We start from the raw sequence: 7,540 nt of genomic DNA on the forward strand, positions 1-7,540 counted from the left end.
TTTGTCATATCAGTCACTCTGTTAGGTATGAGGTGGTACCTTAGAGTTTGCCTCTCTCTGGATCAACAACACTGGTTATTTTTTTCTTTGATTTATTTTGTTTTAGTTTTCAACATTCACTTCCATAAGTTTTTGAGTTTTAAATTTCCTCTACCTCTCACCCCTCTCCCCCTGCAAGACAGTGTGCAATCTAATAAAGGTTCTACATATACATTCCTATTAAACATATTTTCACATTAATCATGTTGTAAAGAAGAATTAGAATGAATTAGAGAAACCATGAGAAAACAAAACAAAACAAAAAAGAGCAAATAGAATGCTTCCATCTGCACTCAGACCCCACAGTTCTTTCTCAGGATGTGGATATCATTTTCCATCATGAATCTTTTGGAGCTGTCTTAGATCCTTGCATTGTTGAGAGGAGCTACGTCTATCAAAGTCAATCTTTGCACAATGTGGTAGTTACTGTGTACAGTGTTCTCCCGATTCTGCTCATTTCACCCAGCATCAGTTAATGTCTTCCTAAATTTTTCCAAAGTCTGCCTGCTCATCATTCTTATAGCACAATAGTATTTCACTATATTCATATACCACAAATTGTTCAGCCAGCCAATCCCCAGTTGATAGGCATCCCCTCAATTTCCAATTCTTGGCTACCACAAAAAGAGCTGCTATAAATATTTTTGTACACGTGGGTCTTTTCCCCATTTTTATGGTCTCTTTGTGATGCAGCCCTAGAAGTGATATTGCTGGGTCAAAGGGTATGCACATCTTTATAGACCTCTGAGCATAGTTTCAAATTGCTCTCCAGAATGGTTCGATCACTTCACAACTTCACCAACAATGCGTTAAATGCTGGTTATTCTTAAGGACAATGTGAGTTTGTAGGGTTGAAGAATCCTCAGTAGGAAGAATTAGTCTCCTGAATTATAGGTAGAGTCTAGGAGAAAGATGGGGTTTTTAGGATCATTTAATATTTTGACTGTTTCCTTCTTGGTTAAGTTTTTCTTTTTCCAGAGAATCTTTTAAGCCAGCAATAATGCTTTTGCTTCCTCTTCAATTTCTGTTTCCCAATGGTACCAATAGCCTTGCCTAGGAATAGAATATTCCATAAACCCTTTAAAATAGATTTCTTTGTCTTATTTGAAACTCCCATTATCTGGCTATTGCCAACTAGATTTTTCCTCAGCATATCCGTTCTAAATGTGACATAGGGTTAGACCTGAAGGCTATTTTCCATGTTGAGAGCAAATTTTGACCATATAGGCCAGAGGAGACCCAAAATTTGGTTTACTTTATTGGCAAGTCACTTACCCAGTGGAGACAAGCAGAGGTTAAGTGACTTGCTCAGAGTTACTCAGCTAGTAAGTGTCCACCCCAAGTGCTCTATCCATTGAGCCATCTAGCTGCTTCTTTATATAGCTTTAGAATGGCTTTATTCACTGCAAAAGGAGCCTATCAGGTGAAGCTTCCCAGCTGCTTTATTTAGGAGGTTGAGTACTAGGGACAGGATGTCATATGATGTGTGCAAATGAGATCACTCACACTGACTGCACCAGTGACTGCCTTTGCAAGAATGTGTTAAACTTAAGGACTCCCCAGTTTGTGAGATCAGGTTTGGTCTAGTGGGTTAATACATTTCTTTGAGGGTAATCTCCTCAATCTTATCCTAGCAGGAAATCTCTTAAGATAATGGACGCCTTCTTCAAGATAGAAATCAGGGAGTCTTATCCTGCCCTTGTTAACCTTAGGGTCTTTAGCTATACAATACTATAGCTCTGTTATTTTAACTTCTCAGGTTGCTTTTTTAAAGAATATTCTTCCCCCAAACTCACACTGTACTTCTTCCACAACACAGATCAAGTCACTGATCAAAATATTAAACATTTGTCAATTTATATATTTATATGAATTTATATAAAATTTACTGTGACATTCCACCAGAAACTTCATTCCAAAATAACACTGAGTCTGGCTTTTCAATCAGTTCTGAATACACCTGTGTCACCATTTTATCCTATCATTGTTTCCAAATGTAGGGTAGCTGAAAGATGGGAGTGTTCCATTTGGAACTTTTTTCTTCCCTTTCATTTATGTGGGTTCATAGTATCATAGATTTGAAATTGCAAAGGAATTTAGAGACCATCTAATCTAATCCTTTAATTTGACAAATGAGGTAACCAAGGCCCAGAAAGATTACATGATTTCCCCATGCAGATAGTAGATGGTAGAACTGGATATTCAAGATATTATGACCCCATATCCAGCACGTTTCCCCATTGTACCCTGGAAGCAAAGAACCTGAGGTTAAAGGAGGCCCCTGGAAGGTAGGGGCCTTAAATCTTTTAAAGAGTCTCTGATGCTTTATGAAAGGCAGATCCTAAGAATGATTTTGAAGGGGACAGTTGGGCATCCAGAAATTGTGCCAGAAGTTAAAGGAAACTTTCTTAACTCTAAGTTAAATAGTGGCTTGGGAGGGACATGTTTCTCCTAAAAGACAGAAGGATGTGGATTATAAAAGGGATTAAATGCCTTTGAATTCTACTTAGATGAATGACTGTTTTGTATTCCAAATGAGTTTGGATTCTGGAGGCAACATGCTCCTTCTAGAAGAAGTACACACAGCTCTGTTCTGGGACCTGGTTCTAAGAATCAGAGATGGGTTCCCTCCACCCCCTTAGTTGATTAGTAAGTATCGAAAGACTTTCTTCCACTGTCTCCCCACAAATTCAAACCTTTCTCCCTGCCAAGAGTCAAACCCTCGGTTCTAAGATAAAAAGAGGAATGGCAGAACCTACTCATCCTTTTATTGGGAAGAGCCAGCATCTCACATGAAGAGATGTATAAGTTATATCTTAGTGAAAGAGTGTGTCCTAGGTGTGTGAGGTAAAGGCTCTGTTGCTACTTTCTTATGCTTTTTCAATAAATGCCTTTGCTTTTAACCAAGTGTGTCAACTGAATGACTCGTAAATGTAGACACAGTTGTATCTCTTAACCCAATTTTTTTAAGTGGTTATGGATCCACAGAGTACCACCAACACCATCATAGCTAACATGCATATAGCATTTACTGTGTGTCTGGCACTGAGCTAAGTAAGCACTTTATAAATGTTACCTTTGAGGTGGGTCCTATTATTATCCTTATTTTGCTGTTTGGGAAACTGAAACAGAGATTAAGTGACTTGCACAGGGTCACATAACTAGTAAGTGAGAGGCCCAATTTGAACTTGGATCTTCTTGACTCTAGGTCCAGTACTAAATATACTGTACCTAGCTGCCTTCTTGACTTTGAGATAGCTCTTTTGGGAGTACCACATGTAAAAGAAGGTACTATCCAAGGTACTACACAGCTTGAAAGAGGTCTGGATCTGCCATATTTGGAGTACAGTGGTTTTTCATCATAGTTGTGTTTAATGCGTATATGTGAATTCATTTATACATACATACATATCATGTATTTGCACATAGTAATACTTAAATGCATTCAAATATGTATATGTATAGGTACATATGCACATGCATATTCAAATTATGTGTGCATATACTTACACATGTGTTCAAATGCACATACAGAATCCATGTAAACACATGTATACATATATATATATACATTCAAAGATATAAAGGACATTGATAAATAGGAGAATGGAGGCAAACTATATGAAGTAAGTATTTGTTGAAGGAAATCTGAATGTTTTTCCTGGAGAAGAGACTTACAGGTGGAGGGGTGACATAAGTTATGTTTAAATACACAGAAATGGGATTAAATCTGTTCCTTTTGGTCTGAGAGGACAAAACTAGGTGCAATGCCTAGTAGTTGCAAAGAGGCAAGTTTAGGGTTTATATTTCATCTATATATGTGAAATCTTCATAAGAACAATGTATATTATTTTGAGAATATCTGTGATGAATATTGGGAAGGCAAAAATTTGCAAGTGGTAGTTCATACTAGACTACTGTTAGTTACGTCTCAAACATGTCACCAATATACATGGAGAATTCAAAATCTCACTGAGCTTATTGTTTACTGATTACAAAAAAGCAAAAGAACAAACACAGTAATAGCTAACATTTATATAGTGCTTACTATGTGCCAGGCATTGTGCTAAAGACTGTGAGTTACCACCTTTTGCATCCTTTTTGTACAGGTCTTAACAGATTTCTTCTAAGAAGCTATTTCACATGCAGAAATCAAGTTACTCAAAATTCCTCTCTCATCCTCATTTTCTCATGAAAAATGAAGGAGTTGAACTAGATGACCTTTTAAGTCCCTTTCAGCCCTAAATCTATCATTCTAGAGAGAAATAAGAGATAATTTTATTGAATTACCTCTGAGCACAACCATCACGAGACACAAAAGAAGGAGATATTTGTTTGCCAAAGGTGGTCACTTTGATGGAAGAGATACCGAATCTAAAGTTAGAGAGTCTTTATGATTCTATTTGTGGATACAATTATGATGGCTACATAAAACCCTGCAATATTGTGGAACCTCCTGTAAGCAGAGGTCCATGACCACTTGAGTTTGGTTTAACAATCCTTACATAGTGGATGAAAAATACCTCTTTTCTGGATTTGCGAGATACAGTTAGATGGACAACCTATCACACTCATATTTAGTCAGCATAAAATGTTTTATAACTAAGGACACACCTCAACTTGCAGTGTTGGCCATCTAGGAAAAAGATTACCCCAGGTTGAAAGTAACGTGCAGATCTTTATCAGTTCAAAACCATAGCTCATAGATTCCCCCCACCAATGTGTTTACCTTTGATATCTAGAGGATACAATATTCACAGCAAAGGTATTTAATTAGATAGCATAATAAAAGCAGCACACACAAATATATTTCTCCCCATAAACTTCAAGCATATTTCCACAAGTATACAGAGCATCTATTGGAATCGTGGACTCTAATTGGGAATCCATATAGAAATACAGGGATCATGTAGCCAAAAGACACCTTCAAAAGAAGCAAATCATGGCAATGAAGCTGCTGGTACTCTGCTAAATATGATACTGCTTAATTTTTGTTAGAGGACTGTTCTCCACTGGACACTGATCCAGTGACTCCACTGGACACATGGTTGTGGAGTTTCTTTTAACTTCACCTGGAATCTTTGGCTAGAGTATTATTTCTTCATCACAGGAAGAGTAGACTCTGGTGTGTGTATGTGCATGCATGTGTATGCCTGTGTGTGTGTTAAAATCCTGAGATTTCCTATATCTTTTTCAGAAAGTGTTCTGTTTGTTGGTTTTTTTTTTGTTTTTGTTTTTTTTTGTTTTTTACAGAGTCTTGGCTACAGGAGACTATTCATTTTCTAGAAGGCATCCTTTGCCCTGGTCACCAACCTATAATTCCTGTAATTATTCCTAGCCACCTACTCCTACTTAGTGTACTCAAGCTTGAGTTTATCTTTGAAACACAACTTCCATGTTTTAAGAATTTGTAACTATCCAATGAAGAGTTCTTGATTAGACTTGTGATTTCTCACTAAGAAGATCAAACCTAATCAGCCTTCTCTTCAGGGGCCACTTTCTCAAGTATCTGCCAGGGCTCTTGAGTCAATCCCCCAGTATCTCAGTTACCAAACTCTTTTATCCTCTTGTGCTAATGAATGGGTTAGAGAAGAAGAATGTGACAAAATTAAATCTTGAATGAATTATAGCCGTAATCTTTATGTTACTGCATTCCACCCTTGTCCAACCTGGCACCCTAGCTGCCAACCTGGGGGCCAGAACTATTGACTGATAAGAGTTCATCATGTCTACATGTCCCCCATCCAATCTAATACCATAAATTGTGGCCATATTCTTGCCATACTTTCCCTGCTTACCCCCGGAAACCCGTAACCATGCTTTCCGTCTTTACATCTGCATCCCATATCAAATCAACATGTTCCTTTTCTTGGAAAGAATATGACAACCATTAATCGTATGACTGCACTTAGCTTCCCTATGACTAAGCAAAAACAATCCACCCTGCCACTGCTCCTGTGATGTGTTCTCTTATATGTTGTCTTCTATTAGAATACAAACTTGAATTTGTCTTGCTTTTGGTATTGTATCCACTGGACTTGGCACAAAATTGGTGCTTAATAAATCCTTTTTCATTCTGGAGGAAGATTATCTTCCTCATTCCTAGCCCGATGCCTTTAATATGCTTATGTGACCAGCAGAACCTAAAAGCTTTTTTGGGATGTACCTGAGATAGGCAAAAGGATAATTTAGGCCCAGAAGGAGAAAAGTGAGATGGACAGCCCTGGAGAAACTGCAGTTCTTATCCATGAATCTAAATTCCTTTCTGAAAAAAATATGCTACCAGTTTTGTGTGGCTTTGAGACATGAAATAATGTAGGTTCTAAAGAGTTAAAAAGGAATATCACTCAAAAGAGGATGGAAAAAAAAACAGTGGTTATGATCAGTTTGCAACATGTAACAAGGAAATATAAAGAACTGGAGTAAGAGATGTTATCAAATTAATGTGTGATTAAAAAAGAATTACGTGGTAAGATGGCAAGATCAACAGGATGCTCCACTGGTATTTCCAATTTAGTAACATAAAGTGGGGAAGTCTTCATGGTGGACATAATAGGAGAATGTGGAACAAGCAGTATGCAAGATGGGCAGTCATGGATGGGTTGTATCTGTTTTATTCCAGGGAACATCCAACTAGAAATCACAGAACCATCTTAGTCAAAATAGTTTCTAATGTTAACAGTATCCAGAAGTTGAAGGTGGTAAGTTTCCTTCAGTAGAAGTATTTATGCAAAAAGTAAATCTTGCTCTCAGGATCTTGCTAATGCCTCTGGTTTCCCTTATCTTTACTCTGTATATGATGGAAATCTATTTATCCAATCTTAATCTCTCTCCTAGGAAGATAGGTGACCCAGTAGATAGAGTGCCAGGTCTGGAGTCAGGAAGACTCATCTTCATGAGTTCAAGTCTGTCCTCAGATACTTTACTAACTGTGAACCTGGGCAAGTCACAACCCTGTTTGCCTTGGCTTCCTTATCTGTAAAATGAGCTGGAGAAGGAAATGATAAACCACTACAGTATCTGCCAAGAAAACCCCAAATGGGGTCATGAAGAGTCAGACTTGACTGAAAAAATGACTGTACAAAAACAATCTCTCTCCTGGAAGCCAGATGGCTCAGCAGATAGAGTGCTGGGCATAGTCAGGAAGACTTGAGTTTAAATCCAGCCTCAGACACTTACAAGCTGTGGGACCCTGGGCAGTCAGTCAATTGTCAGTCAACTTATTCTGTTTGCCTTAATCCACTAGAGAAGGAAATGGCCAACCACTCCAGTATCTTTACCAAGAAAACTCCATGGCTAGTATTGAAGAACATGACAACGACTGAACAGCAACTCATCTCTTTTCTGAATGCCACTCTGGCATTGACAATTGCCAGATGTACATTTCTGCATTTATACCCCGTAGACATCTCAAATTTAACATGTCCAAAATGAAACTCACTTAAAAAAAATCCTACATTCATCACTCCTTAACCTTCTCTATTTCTTTTGAGAACATCAT

This window comes from Notamacropus eugenii, chromosome 5, assembly GCF_028372415.1.
Source record: "Notamacropus eugenii isolate mMacEug1 chromosome 5, mMacEug1.pri_v2, whole genome shotgun sequence".
Taxonomy (NCBI): domain Eukaryota; kingdom Metazoa; phylum Chordata; class Mammalia; order Diprotodontia; family Macropodidae; genus Notamacropus; species Notamacropus eugenii.